Source organism: Diabrotica virgifera, chromosome 5 (genome assembly GCF_917563875.1).
Source record: "Diabrotica virgifera virgifera chromosome 5, PGI_DIABVI_V3a".
NCBI lineage: Eukaryota > Metazoa > Arthropoda > Insecta > Coleoptera > Chrysomelidae > Diabrotica > Diabrotica virgifera.
Window position 1 is genome coordinate 157,655,450 of NC_065447.1, and position 16,434 is coordinate 157,671,883.

General features: G+C 34.7%; 1 protein-coding gene across 3 annotated transcripts in view; it reads left to right on the forward strand.

The window, feature by feature from the left end:
* The window catches only part of LOC114341616 (microtubule-associated protein tau), a 123,274-nt gene that overhangs the window by 61,274 nt on the left and 45,566 nt on the right, over positions 1–16,434 (forward strand). The window lies entirely within an intron of this gene.

Here is a 16,434-nt window from a genome sequence, read left to right on the forward strand (position 1 = left end):
CCAAACTTGTGCTCAAATAACCTAGAAGAAGCAGAAAACAACTTACAGAGAATGGCCCCAATTAGATATCAAATATGATCCAAACTAATAGAATGCATGAATACGCAAGAATAATTCAAGAAAAAATCCTTGTAAGGATTAGTTTCAATAGTAAGACTATTGAAACTGACCTGAAGCTAGAAGATAAAATGGCGAAGAGTTGAGAATATTACATTGAAACACAGTCTCTTGCAACATACTCTCTTAAAATTGCAGTTGGAACTGCTAAATAGTCAAGACCTAGTCCATAGGCTCAAACACACCAAATCTTTAGAATCTGTGAACGTAAAAACGCATCTTATAAAAGAGCAAAATTTTTTTATAAAGGTACACGTGATTTTGGTTCATATTGGACATCAAAATTCTGCAGTTAAAATATTTAGACATATTAATGAAACTTGTGTTTATTATCTTGACTATTTTGGTTTTCCATAGCATTAGGTCTTGGGCTCACACTTAAAAAATGTATTGCCCCCCTGGTGAGACTTTTTTTTATTCAGTTATTCGGGAGGGGTCCGTTTCGTAAATACAGAGGTTTCTCAACTTTGATGCATCCGACAAATGGAGTACCCTTAAAAATATGTCGGAACTATTACCAGTTAATTGTAAATTAACTATTTTTAATGGGAAATAAGCCACAATTTTACTAAAAAAATGATTTTATTAACGTTTCGACGCCCAAATCGGGTGTCGTTGTCAAAATACAAAATATTACTAAATTAAACAAAAATTGCAACTAATAATATTGGCAATATCATTTTAAAGTCGTCTACTTTAAAATGTCTAATACATGTGTGAATTGCCGATATAAATGAGTCAGATTAAATAAATAATTAGAAGAATTTTTTACTAAGCAACAACATTTTTGTTTAATTTAGTAATATTTTGTATTTTGACAACGGCACCCAATTTGAATATCGAAAAGTTATAAAATAATTTTTTTAGTAAAATTGTGGCTTTGATTCAATAAAATTGTGTTTTAACTAGGAAAGTTTTGGGGTAGTTCTGATTTCTTTTATTATATATGGATTATGGGCTGCTGAATCCTAATATGAGGTTTGCGGACAAAATTGCTTGCCGGAACATTGAAAAAATCGCGAAAAAAGCGAAAAATTTCAGCTTTTTCCCGCTTTTTTGCTCAATTCTCGAAAACTATTAACTTTTAGTAAATGGTATGTTAACAGAAATTAAAGTACTTAAAATTATCTATAAACATCATTATTTACTTTTTTTTCAGACGAACAGTTCGGTCTAAAGTACAAGTTTAAAATTGCCAATTTTTAACGGTCTCGGCAAAACCCACTTTTTACATTCCAAAACTTTAGTTTTTATTAGAATGCTGTCATTTGATAAATTTCTCCTAGTTTTCTGTACAAATAATAAATGTTAGTTCATAGGTGTAGTATGTCTCTTGTGAAGGCTTCCATGAGTCCATTCCGTCCTAAGAGGCCGGGAATGTCTCTGCTCTTCCCTTAGAGCCACAGAAGATCAGGCACAGATGGAGTCACAGTTTCAGTTGGTGTTAACGTTTCCTTCGGATCTGTTATCTTGATTTCTGATAAACCTTGAGGTTTTGTCCTTTTAAAATGAATTAGTTGAACAGCTCCCTGACTTCCATAAACCTCAGGCGCGGGTTTCTTTTTTATCCGAGGAATGGATTGCTTACGAGCTACTGCATGTTTTGGTGCAATAAAAGAAATGCCACATATGACGTGAAAAGTGTGGTATTCGTCGATTTTATGTACGTTAAAATCAGCGTTATCGTACACCTGCTGTGTAAAGCACGGCAGGTCAATTTTCTGTGGATCGCCTGCGAATGCTGACACTTCCAGGCGAACAGCTTCTGTATATGATGAGCAAAACCCCAAAGAGGAAACTACATCAACCTATTTTCTTGAGCCGTACTTTCTGTAGAGAAACCGGCCAACCCTGCAAGGAATGGTGAGACCAACTATCTGGGCCTTACTGCCGCTACAAGACTTACTTTGAGCAAGCGCGTTGCTTATCTGGAAGTGTCAGCAATCGCAAGCGATCCGCAGAAAATTGACCAGCCGTGCTTTACACAACAGGTGTACGAAAACGCTGATTTTAACCCTTTCTATGCCAGGCCTTAATTTGCATGTTGGTCCCTCAATCCCAAAGGTTTTTTCGTGCTTAGAGACATGTTTTTAATGAGTTTTTTTCAACCAACTTAAACATTTTCTTTTCAAAAGTACTCACCAACTTGAAAGAAAATCTAACTTCAGAGCAAAACCAACGTGAAAAAATGTAATTAACTTAAAAAAAATGTAATGTAAATCAACATTAAGAGTTTTCTTTTGTGTGGTACTCCTCAAAACATGACACTACGCAAAGGCCGACTCCGCATCTTGCACACATGTATCTCGATTCGCTTCTTTTTTTTTTCTGGTCTTTTCTGTGGCTACAAACGCTTCACCTTCTAGCAGCTACCTATAAGCGTTGCCACCAGTGCTACAATATAGCATATATCTAAAATATGTGAACAAATATATACGGCAATGGGTCCGCATGACCTGTCTTAGGTGCCAATATTTTGAGGCTTTGGGAACAATATTCTAACATTTTCGGACATATTTCTGCGGCATTGGGACACCAATGAGTGTAAAATTTTATAAGCAACGCATATTTTCGGCTTTGATAAATTGAGACCATAACACCTTGAACGTATATATACGGCGGCTGAGAATACAGACCCACTTTTTCAAAAACATATATATGCAGCGTTGGGACAGAAAGGGTTAAGGTACATACAATAGACGGATACCACACTTTTTACGTCATGGGTGGTATTTCTTGTATTGCACCAAAACATGCAATAGCTCCTAACCAATCCATTCCTCGGCTAAAAACTAAACCCCCACCTGAGGTTTATGGAAGTCAGAGAGCTGTTCAACTAATACATTTTGAAAGGACAAAACCTCAAGGTTTATCAGAAATCAAGATCCGAAGGGAATGTTCACACCAACTGAAACTGTGACTTCATGTGTGCCTGATCTTCTGTGGCTCTAAGGGAAAAGCAGAGACATTCTCGGTATTTTAGGATGGAATGGATTCATGGAAGCTATGAAAAGAGACATACCATATTCATATTATGAACTAACATTTATTATTTGTACATAAAACTAGGAGAAATTGATCAAATGACAGCATTCTAATAAAAACTAAAGTTTTGGAATGTAAAAAGTGGGTTTTGCCGAGACCGTTAAAAATTGGCAATTTTCAACTTGCACTTTAGACCGAACGGTTCGTCTGAAAAAAAAGTAAATAGTGATATTTGTAGATAATTTTAAGTACTTTAACACTTTGGCTACTGTGTGTACCATTTCTGGTACATAGTTGATGTTTACCAGAAACTGCGTGTACCAAATTTGGTCACATGAAATGGTAATGTTTCAAGCTGTGTGTACATTTGGTGAACACAGTTCTGATGGTTTTAAATGCGTATCTAGGTTCCTATAGTTTACTGCTAAATTCTGGCGAAGCAGTTTGGGACTTAATCAACAGATGGCTGTACTATGACCGATTTTTTAAAATTATGGCGGAGCAGTTTGAGACTCCTTCAGCAGATGGCATATTATGGCCATTTTCTGACTTGCAGAAACTTGTTGTTTGTGCAATATTAGTCTTATGTGTTTACGGTTCTAAAATTAGTACTTAAAATGTCAAATAAAAAATTAAGTGATGCTGAACTACGTGAAATAGCCGAGAATATGAGTGAAATGGAGTATGAGTTTATTAGTGAAGATGATGATGATGATGCTATGGATATAGATGATCCAAATGATCAAGATTCGTGTTCTTCTTCCTCTAATTTAGAAATTAACAGTGATGGGCAAGAGTTAGAATTCGAATCTGATCTAGAATCTCTCAACAACGATTCTGAACCTGATAATTTTTTAAATAATCCTAATCCTAATATCATTTGCAATAATTGTGCAGGTAATATATAAATTAGTATTCACTTTTATAGTTTTGAGTTTATAATTTTGTAGGTAATTTGAACACATTTACTTTCACGGAAGATTCAGGATTCTCCCAAAGTTTTTTTGCACAAAGGGAAGGAGATCATCCAATTCATTTTTATAAATTATTTATTGACAACGATATCTTATCACTTATTGCCGAGGAAACCAACAGATATGCTGAACAGAAAATAGTATCAGGAATTACAAATGAAACATTAACAAAAACAGCATTATTGGGACAATGGAGAAACACAAATCAATCCGAAATTTTTGTTTTCTTAGGTCTTCTAATATGGATGGGTTTGGATCGTAAACCCACTTTGAAAGATTATTTTAGCACCAATATGCTGTACAAAAATGAAATTGGAAAATTTGTTCACATGTCCAGGATAAGGTTTGAGCTTCTTTTGTCCAATTTGCACTTCTCAAACAACGAAATTGCCTCAGATGATAGGCTCAAAAAATTCCTTCCCTTGCAAAATTTGTTAATCAAGAAGTTCCAATCAGCATATACTCCTGACAAGAATGTGTGTATAAATGAGACGATGATTCCTTTTCGAGGACGACTGAGCTTTCGCCAATATATACCGGGGAAGCGTCACAAATACGGTGTGAAATTATTTAAACTATGTGGAGTGAAAGGTTACACATACAATTTTAAAATTTATACAGGAAAAGAGCAAACACCTAATGAAAAGCCAATTGGTACAAAAGTGGTGCTACAGCTTATGGAACCACTTTTACATTCAGGTCGCGTTTTGTGCACAGATAATTATTACACTAGCGTGAATTTAGCACACGAACTTCTGTACAAAGATACACATTTAATAGGCACACTGGGAAAACACAGGAAGCATAATCCAAAAGTAGTAAGTGAGGCTAAATTAAAAAGGGGTGAATTAGTCATGAGACAGAGTAACAGTAAAATCATAATTGGAAAATGGAAAGACAAAAGAGATGTCATGTTTCTCACTACGGAGTCTGTGCCTGAAATAGTGGACGTGCCAACAAAAAGGGGTGTCGTGAGAAAGCCTTCCACAATCGTGCAGTATAATAATGTGAAATCATTTATAGACGTCTCTGATCAAAAAGCATCATATTCATCAGCAGTGCGTAGGGGTATTAAGTGGTATAGGAAAGTTTCAATTGAACTTTTGGTTAACACATCTATTATAAATGCACATACTGCATACGAGGCTATAACAAACAAAAAGATAAGTATCACTAAATTTAGAGAAGAAATCGCCTCAGAAATTTTTCGTAATCAAAATATTCAGATGAAAAATTTGGATGATCGTCGTGTTAACCAAGAAAGAAATCACAAACTTTCCGAAGTGGAACAGAGAGGTCGTTGTGTAACAACTAGCTGATGATTTTCTGTTGGAGTGAATGAGAAGGGAGTGGTAAACTCCAACAGAAGTAGTAAAAAGAAGAAGATCTACTTAATGTAGCCAAAGGACAAAAATGTGTGGCTTCTCCGTTGAAGAAGCTGGAGTAACTAAAATACAACTTTGTAGTAGTATTTGTATGGAAGGATGCCAAGACAAAGAATATCGAATTGATACAGGACTAGAGATGAGAAATCATTAATAGATAGATATAACTTGAATGGCTAGCTAAATATGTATGAGAAGGGCCACTTGACACTCAAGGAAGGATTCGGCCAATTTGCACGGCTATTTTTGGCCAGACAATAGATTAAAGGAAGTGACAATGATGGCTCGAAAAGAAGATATGAAGATAATGTTCAGAAAATAGATAGAGTAAATATAATAATATACTGAAAATAGAATGAATTTTTGGGCGCCAGAAGAAGGATAACTAGGTTAACGCTCTTCCAGGTATTCTACGCTGCTATAGAGTATGTTAAATTTGTAGTACAAGTATGTGAAAAGTTATTAAAGATTATTAAATTATAAAATATACTACTAAAAATAAAGGAGTAATAAGAAAAAAAAAATCACAATAAATGTATATTTATTGAATGTAACTACTAGATCTTTTTAACAATCTCTGAGTTAGGACAAGTAACTAGTGTGTAACTCTAACATGACAGGAAAAAGTGATACTAGTGAAAGTCAATTACAAAATCATCATACAACTATGATCTAAGAATACTCTTTATAAGGTTAGAAAAACTGACTACGGGTACCTCTAATACAGGAAGTACAACTTACAACTAGGTTAGTAGAACCCTCACCAAATAATAATTGTACGTTTATAATACGTACACCTTAATTAAATACTACCTGATACTATATATAACATATAAATACCTCACTGTGAGTGGGACAGGCACAAGCCTTATTGAATAAATAAACCTACGAGTGGATACACAGATCCTTTTCCTAACTCGTGGTTTATAATAGTAATAATAACAAGTGAAACCAAAAACTAATCTGAGGGATTAGAATCCAGAAGTTCATATGAATTTAATAAATTAAAGTTAAAGTTAAATAAAGTTAATAAGTTAAAGTTAAGTAAAGTTAATAAGTTCAAGTTAAATAAAGTTAATAATTACAATTTTGACTAATATGTGAAGTTAATTTTTAAAAATTTAATTAAACATATACTAAAATAATGGAATGAGTTTAAATAATTATACAAAAGTGGAACACAGCCTAAAAATAATCAAGATAAGAGTACCGACTACTATTATCAGGGAAAATATCTGAGCTCAGAAATTTATACCTTTATAGATTGCAGAGTGTTGGGGAACGCTATCAATTAAATATTATGTTGTAAAGAAAAAAAAACCCTATAAAAAATATAAAGCAGGAAAAATGTGTGTGCAATTGAACTATAAAAAAAAAATGTACTAAATATCACAAAACCAGTCTGTCTTTAATAAGAGCACAGTAAATGTTCCCAAACAAACCACTCTTTCCTAATCTTGAAGTTGATGTAATGAGCACCCAAGGGTGCTAACTCTCGCTAGCAGCTGTCCTGCTGGAGGTACAGGAGAGGAAGACTGGTAGAAAGCAGTTGAAGGTACTCAAAACTGTTGGAAAGCAGCTGGAGGTACTCAAAAAAAGAAAATGTGGAAATAATCCAGGCTGGTCGCCTATTGATTGTTTCTCTCTGTGTGGTCTGGCCTTGGTGTTGTTGTAGGGTGGCTTTAAGATTTCATGGTAGGTGCTAAAAAAAACACAGTGTGGTGTTACTACCAATCTACCAATGTCAAAAAAAAGAAGCAAGAGATACGAGGAGGTGTTTTTATTCCTATGGGAATAAGAAGAAATAGGTCATTAAGTCCAAAAACTTGAATGACTAGACAGCTTGACCTTTTATCAGGTTGCTATCAGATGACCTTGGTCAAATAACACAAGTAATTTCCAATTGAAATACAAAATATAATTACTGTGAAAGAATATTTTATTATAATATATACACCGGTATATAGATATATTATACAAGGATGAAATATAGTAAGACTAAGCGATGGATACTTATTTGATCATCGTTCAAAAGATAGGAGTTCTGTAGACTTGAAAGGAATATAAAAAATGGAGTTTAAATTAGCTCTATTTTCCAACTGGAAGCACAAATTAACAACGAATATTGAATTATCTCTAGATGAGTTTGATCCATGAAAATAAAACATAAAAACCATGAAAATAGACTATGTGAAACTTAGTTAGCAAATGTCAAGGACTTCCAAAATGGCTGAATAAAATACTTAATAAAATGTGTATTTACCGGGGTAGAACTCATTGGATATAGTATGCTCTAAAATTCTTCAAATCCACTGCTGCTGGATAACTTCACTATACTTTTATTGTAATATTTAATCAATTTGGAACTGAGAATTAGAGGTGAATAATTGAGTCTAATGACCCCGCACACTACGATTCAGACCGAACACTCGAGAAACAATGGCAATCCAAGGCTCACGTTCACAGCTGAATCCTTCGTACCCCTCTACTAAGCATTGGCTGTCAAAGTGGGGAAACCAATGTTGCCACGTTTTAAATGTGACGTCATCAAGCATTTAAAAATTCTGAGATGGGTTTAAGTTCTATTTGAATAAACATTGAAAGAAAATAATTCTGAAAATAATTAAATAATATTTTGGATAGTTAAATAATATCTTCCCATCAATAATCGATTCTATAAGGGGCGGAACGTCACATTCCCTTTCAACCACCAGAAAAAAAATTTTATTTAAAAAAAATTTTTTTTTTTTTTTTTTCAAAATATTAAACTAGAGTAGTAGTGCTTAGTGTATCATTCCCCGTTGATTCGCAAGATTACAAATAATCACCACTAATAATCAAGGGAAAGTAGGATGGTCACTGCAGCAAATAACGGAAATTGCAAAATATGACCCGAAGTCCTAGTAAAAGTGCTAAAGATGAGACATAATTTATAATGACAAATAAGTGTCGAATTGGCAGTAAATCCAAAGTTGAACTATCCATGGACATCAGATTTATAAGGAGTATATCCAAGGACGAACAACCAGGCAAAGGTGAGAGCCAATTCATACCATAACGCAAGTACATATACTAAAGTCACCAATGAAATCAATAACTATAATAAGTGAAGAATCAAACACTCAATCCTAAATTGGACTAGCAATGGACACCAGATTCGTAATAGCATATCCAGAGAAGAACAACTAGGAATATTTATAGAATAATTTTCACCAATACCAACTAATATAAATAGTGAACATACCAAAGGAATGCAAACACATTAACCAAAATAAATGTGGAATCAGACACTCAATCCAAAGTCAGACTATCAATGGACAACAGATTCACAAAAGCATATCCAATGAAGAACGACCAGGAAGATTTATGGACCAATTCACATCCATACTAAATCATATAAATAAATTAGGTCTACGTACACCCACATCCGGTAATACGAACCTATACAACCAAATAAACAAAATAAGTGAAGAATCGGACACTTAATCCAAAATCGGACTAGCAATGGACACCAGATTTATAGGAGCATATCCAAAGAAGAACGATCAGGAAGATTTATGGACCAATTCTCACTAATACTAAATAACTAACTAAATTAGCTCTAGATCTACCCTCATCCGGTAATATGAGCCTATCGAAACTAAATAGTAAAAATAAAGGATGAACTTATAAGTTCTATGACTCCATGGTAAATACAAAATATGACGGGAACGAGCTCCCAATCTTTCATAAGACTGTATATTCATGTGAACATACATAGGATTATCCAGGAGATATTCCTGAATCTAAGCAACAATTAATGCCTAAGGAAAGAAGAGGGAATCTACTAAAAAGAAAATCAATAATTTGTCCCAGTGGGTTAATCACTAACATTACGACTCTACGTCTATGGAAAGTCAAGCATCTATATACTATGAACTAAGAGACATAAAATAAGCAAACTAGACTTCCCTATTATCGTGTGAAAATGTGCCTGGAATATTTGGAACAATTGCACAAGAATGGTTAGGAAGTGTTGTACACCATTTCCCAACCAGAAATATTATCATGGATAAACATCTGCCTACTCTGACAAGAAAGACATGGATTACGAAATCGGATAGCAGTGATCAGTTGCTGAACTTCGAACCCACGTATTCACCAACTTTGAGCATTAACAGACTAGTTCATAAGAAGAAATATGAAGGACTCAAGAATTCATTTATAAATCAAAATTCCAAATTCATTCCAGAATCATCCTGTGGAGGAAGTAAGAATCCGAATTAATATAAAGTATTTAAGGTACCTGTGACAAATATCAATAAAGTAACCCAATAACAAATTAACAACCACAACTTCTTTCCAATATGGCAAATCCAATGACATGATATAAAAACAATAAAAAAAAATAATAGGTATGTAATCAAATATCCAAGATATAACACATAATCTAAGATATGGTAGTGTAACATAGCTCCATCTATATTAAGCAAGAATACTTGTATGAGCCCACACATCCAAATATCTTAATATATAATAATCAACAGCCCTTTTATTCTGAGAGGTTGAGTACAAAACTAAGAGTACAAGTGGAGGTTATTAACTTGGTAATACTACTGGCTGGATTAGTATTTGAGAATATTTGTCGATAATGACTCAAATGCAATCTATAATACAAAAAAAATAATAATAAACTCATACAAGCGGTATTACACAAGAATTCGGTACCTAATAACTAATACGTGAGAAATCATCAAGCCATGCCGAAGGATAAAAATTGCTATGGTCAGGCATTATCTGGTGATTAACAATTTAAACTAAAATACTATACCATAATAAAACTAATTAAAGGCAAACACAGGAAGATATTAGCTTAAACAACCCTGTTAAGCTAATCTTCTTCCGATGAAGTTGAAGAATCCACATCGTCCATGGTGTTGTCAGGCAGTAAATCCTTTACATGAAATTGACCAATTCGCTTATTAGTCGAATTGTCCTTTAATTCATAAATCAAAGGAGATATTACCCTTGAGACAGTACATGGGACATATTTCTGGCAAAACTTTGCAGAAATGGCATCACCCTTATTGGATTTGACAAAATTGCGCTTTAAGACTCGATCACCAACAAAGAATCGCAGATCTCGTTTCCTCAAATTATAGTGCTGCTGGTTCCTTAGGTAAGAAGTTTTTAACTTCTTCCTAATGTCTGCGAAAATATGAGGTAACGTCTGGAGATCATCTGAGCGATGAAGTTTCTCAGATATTTGAGGAAGATTTTCGGAATTGTCTGAAATTACACCAAAATAATCACCTGATAAAGCCACATTCCTACCAAAATTCAAATATGCTGGAGAGCACTGGGTAACTTCATGGACAGAAGTCCTTATGGCTTGAGCTATGGAATGAATATATTGATCCCAAGCTCTGTGATCAGGGTAAGTATAGGACCTTAGAGCTGTGACAATACTGCGATTTACTCTCTCAGTATGATTTGCTTGTGGATGGTAGGCAGCATTATAAAAGGTCTTTTGAACCTTATATTTAGCTAGAAGATCTTTAAAGGCCTTCGATACAAACTGAGGACCGTTGTCACATGACACAATTTGAGGAACACCATACACCAAAAAGACTTGTTCCTCCAAATATTTTAAAATTGCTGGAGTTGTGGCCTGGCGAAGGGGACAAACTAAAGGAAATTTAGTGAAATAATCCACAACTACCAGGCAATAGGTATTACCCTTGTAACTCCGAGGATAAGGTCCAATGAGATCCATTGAGATCATCTGCCAGGGAAAATTTATGTTCCTGAAGGAACCCATAAGTCCAGCCTGTGGTAGGTTACTTGGTTTACAAGTAGCACAAACCATGCATTTAGAAATGTACCTTTTTATAGACTTCCGCATACCAGGCCAATAATATAATTCGGCAATACGGTGATAAGTCTTATAAAAACCAAAATGACCCGCCGTAACTTCATCATGAAACATATGCAGAATATTTTCCCTATTTGGCGTAGGTACAACTATTTTCCACTCCGACATATTGGATAAGGACTCTATCGGACTTAAGATGTGTTTGTACAGAATATTATTCTCTACCTTAAAATCAGGATATTTTTGTGGGTCTTGAGTGACCCTATCAATCATATTCTGATACCACATATCAGGACTTAAAGAGGACAGATCTAGGACATTAATATCATGGACACGTGAAAGAGCATCTGCGACCACTACCCCGTTTGCCTTTCTATGGACAATCTTATATGAATAGGCAGCCAGTTTGCATATCCATCGAGAAAGCCTCTGTGAAGGGTTTTTCATACTATGAAGCCATACTAAGGAACTATGATCAGTAATTATAGTGAAATTACGACCTTCCAGATAATAACGAAAAGCTTCTAACCCATGGATGATAGCTAAGAGTTCTTTCTCCGTAGTTGAATAGTTTTTCTGGGCCTTGTTCAACTTCTTACTAGTGTACGCTATGGGGTGTTCGGAGCCATCTTTCAACTGAAATAATACGCCTCCAGAAGCTGTATTAGAGCAATCTGTCATTAGATAAAAATGCTCATCAAAATTAGGTGACATCATAACCGGAGCGCTCGTTAAAGCATCTTTAACGCGCCTAAAAGCTTCGTCAGCCTCAGGAGTCCAAGTAATGGTCTGTCCCTTTTTCCTGTTCTTCAAAAGATCAGTAAGAGGTGACAACAAAGTAGAGTAGGACGGTACAAATCGCCGATAATAGCCACACATTCCCAATATCCTACGGACTTGGGTGGTGGTCTTTGGTATAGGAAAATTTTTGATAGCAACTATTTTCTCAGGATCAGTCCTCAGCCCCTGGTTATCCACAACATAACCCAAGAACTTAAGACTAGGGCGACAAAACTGACATTTATCCAGATTGACCGTTAGATTAGCTTCCTTAAGACGTAAAAATAACTTATCTAAAATTTCCATATGAAGGGAAAAATCAGGAGTGACAACCAAAATCTCGTCTAAATAATAGAAAACATAGGGCTCTAACGGTGGACCAATGACTAAATCCATCAGACGACACATTGTCTGAGGAGCAGAAACAAGACCGAAAGGCATGGTGACAAACTGGAATAATCCTTTACCACTGACAGCAAAAGCAGTATACTTCTTGCTCTCTTCACTCAGTGGGATCTGTAGGAAGGCCTTAGACAAATCAATAGAAGAGATGTATTTGGCATTCTGAAGTTTGCTCAAAATCACATCTATTCTGGGGATAGGATAAGCATCCCTGTTAGTTGTGATACTGTTTAGTTTTCGACCGTCAAAGCAGATCCTGAAGGATCCATCCTTCTTCTTCGTTAACCAGAGCGGAGAACAGTAGGACGATGTTGAAGGTTCTATGATATTTAAAGCAAGCATCGAATCTACTTCCTTTTCTAAATCTGCCTGCCAGGCTTGAGGTATGGGGTACTGATATAATCTGAAAGGAGTGGGATTTCCCACTTCGATAGTGTGAGAGATTAACGACGTACGACCTAGTTTGTCTTTTGAAGAAAGAGTAGTAAATTTAGAGATCATACTCTCTAATTGCCTTTGTTCAGAGCTTGATAAACTAGCAAAATCGTGAATAGCACTAAGGGTAGATAAATTAAATTCAGATATGGAAAAAGAAAAATCAGAACAACTTAAGGTACTATTGAAAGCATTGAAAAAGTCCATACCTAAAATTATAGAATTCTGCACGGAAGGAATAACATAAAATGTAATTTCCCTACATAAATCTGCCACTGTGATTTTAATTTGGAGTTTGCCCGTAATGGACTGAACTGTACCATCTGCAGTAGATACTTGCAAAGATGAAATGGGCATAATGGGAATACTAGAATTTTTCAATAAATTTAACGAATGTGCCCCTATCAATGAAATATTAGAGCCACTATCTAACAAAGCTAAACACGATTGTCCTAAAATTTGAATAGGAAGATATGGCCTATTATCATTTTGTTTCCTAACTAATAACGAATTAATATCTAGATCTAAAGTATTTGGTTGTCTACAACCGTTATATGGAACTAACCCAGACGTATCATCATCATTAACAAAACTAGAATCTAATATAGATAATGGAACCACATTACTATCACAATTATTATTGTTACGTTGAACACTACCAATCAAAGAAGCGTTTGTAAATGACCATCTGTGATCATTTGAATCAAGCGAATCTAACGTATTATCTATAGAAATAAATTTCTGGTTTAATTTTGTTTTGTGGTGTGTGCTGCTTTCTTGAACGACACCCCTTTCCCTTTTCGTGAAGATGGGTTTGGGTTGCTGGATGTGCTTGGTCCTGTAGTTTCGTTTGACGATGGGGTTTGATTCCCTGATTCGATGTTGGACGGAGAAACGTTCAGGGGACGGACCTCCGACGTGTCGTTTCCCGAACACTTAGAACAGTTTCTTTTAAGGGTGTTCTCTCGGTCACAACCATGGCAGAAAATACGATTTTGAGGAATCCCACAATTGTAAAATGGGTGACCAGGCTGATCACAATTCCAGCAGACAAGAGAACTAACAACCGAAACATTATGTTCATGACCCTTATTTAGCCAAGAACGTTGCCTAAAGGAAGTTGGCTGAGAAGAAGAGTTAGAAGAGGATCGAGATGTGGATGGAGGTTGAGAAGACCAGGATAACGTTTCCTCCAAACGTTTGCATTTTATAGTAAGGTCATCAATGTTCTGAATGTCCATAAGAGCTAATTGTTGATGATAAAAGGGCAATAGACATTTAAGGATGATTTTAATTTTAGCTAAATCTGACAAAGGAGTGTCTAAACGACTACACATACCTAATATAGTATTAATAAACATAGTAACAGATTCCCCAGGTTTCTGCTTATGATTCTTAATTTGATCTAATAAATCATCCTGGAATGAATACGGAAGAAAATCCGACTTCAACTTTTTAATCAGATCAGACCAACAAGAAAAATTACCCCTGTTATTCATAAACCATGTAAAAGCGGTCCCGGTGAACAACTCAGCAGAAGCAGCAAACAAATCCTCTTCAGAAACACCTCTAGATATTCGAAGACATTCAACCCTTTCTAAAAATGACATCACATCAGTGTGCTGTTTTTCACCTGAAAATGAAATACCCCATTTGTGTACTTGAACAGGTTTGGAGTACGTAAAGCTAGGTACATTGACTGAAGCATTAGGAGTAGAGGTAGCAATGGGGTTAACTCTAGAATCAAGTTCACCCTCTAGTGTTAATATTTTAAGAGAAACAGACCTCTTGAACGGTTCCTGTTCTTCAGAAGGACAGTGTAGCAAGTGTACACGGGCAGAAATATGGCCTAGACGAGATGTTAATCGCGCATACTCTGTATCCTTTACAGTTCCCCTAAACTTTTCGATTTTTTTAGACAAGCTGTCCAATGTTTCAGTGATTCCTTTTTGTTGTTCCTCAAAAGGAAGGGATACAGCTGAAATTTGGAGAAAACTTCTATTGCCAGCTTCTTGTTTCAAAGCACCTCTCAAAAGATTGCGTTTTTTATCGACAGTTGTCGACTCCTCTGGCATTATGTCCCGAATCTTTAATTCATAATCCAATTCATCCACCAGAAGATGTTCAGCTTTAAAAGCACACATGATGAGAGCAAAGTTATTGACAAATAGTCCAAAGAACAGAAATATGAAAAATATGAAAATATGAAAGTTTGCACGCAAAATATATATAATATAAACCGAGAAAATATCAGCAACACACCAACAAAATCAAAATAGCCAGCAAAAAAAAAAAATATATATATAATGCAGTATATAATCTAATAAATAAGATCAAATAAATATATAAGATCAAATAAATGGATAAATAATCCAATAAATATTGTATACTCAAGTAAACCTACTACCTAAATACTGGAAGTAAATTTTTTATTTATATGTAACTTACCACCACTCTAGAAAAAATATATATCTATAATAATAATAATAATAATCAACACTTAGTTGTACCTCCAACTATACCACTATTGACTGAAGAAATAAAATTGTTATATGAATTATATTATTAATAGCAATATTAAATATAAGTTCCCAATAAAAATTCAAAATCTAACCCAGAATGTAAGCTGCACAAACATATACTATAATGAGGTCCCAAAATATAAACAAAAATCAAAACAGCGTTTAAGAATACCTGATATGTATCAGAAATTAAAAATAAAATAAATAAGTAACAATATGTGTATAGGATACCAAACGGAAATAACAAAGAGATTTCAGATAAAAGAGAAGAATTGACCTAAATGAATACTGTCTCAGACCAAAAATAAAGCCACCACGTTGGAAAGCCGATGTAACAACTAGCTGATGATTTTCTGTTGGAGTGAATGAGAAGGGAGTGGTAAACTCCAACAGAAGTAGTAAAAAGAAGAAGATCTACTTAATGTAGCCAAAGGACAAAAATGTGTGGCTTCTCCGTTGAAGAAGCTGGAGTAACTAAAATACAACTTTGTAGTAGTATTTGTATGGAAGGATGCCAAGACAAAGAATATCGAATTGATACAGGACTAGAGATGAGAAATCATTAATAGATAGATATAACTTGAATGGCTAGCTAAATATGTATGAGAAGGGCCACTTGACACTCAAGGAAGGATTCGGCCAATTTGCACGGCTATTTTTGGCCAGACAATAGATTAAAGGAAGTGACAATGATGGCTCGAAAAGAAGATATGAAGATAATGTTCAGAAAATAGATAGAGTAAATATAATAATATACTGAAAATAGAATGAATTTTTGGGCGCCAGAAGAAGGATAACTAGGTTAACGCTCTTCCAGGTATTCTACGCTGCTATAGAGTATGTTAAATTTGTAGTACAAGTATGTGAAAAGTTATTAAAGATTATTAAATTATAAAATATACTACTAAAAATAAAGGAGTAATAAGAAAAAAAAAATCACAATAAATGTATATTTATTGAATGTAACTACTAGATCTTTT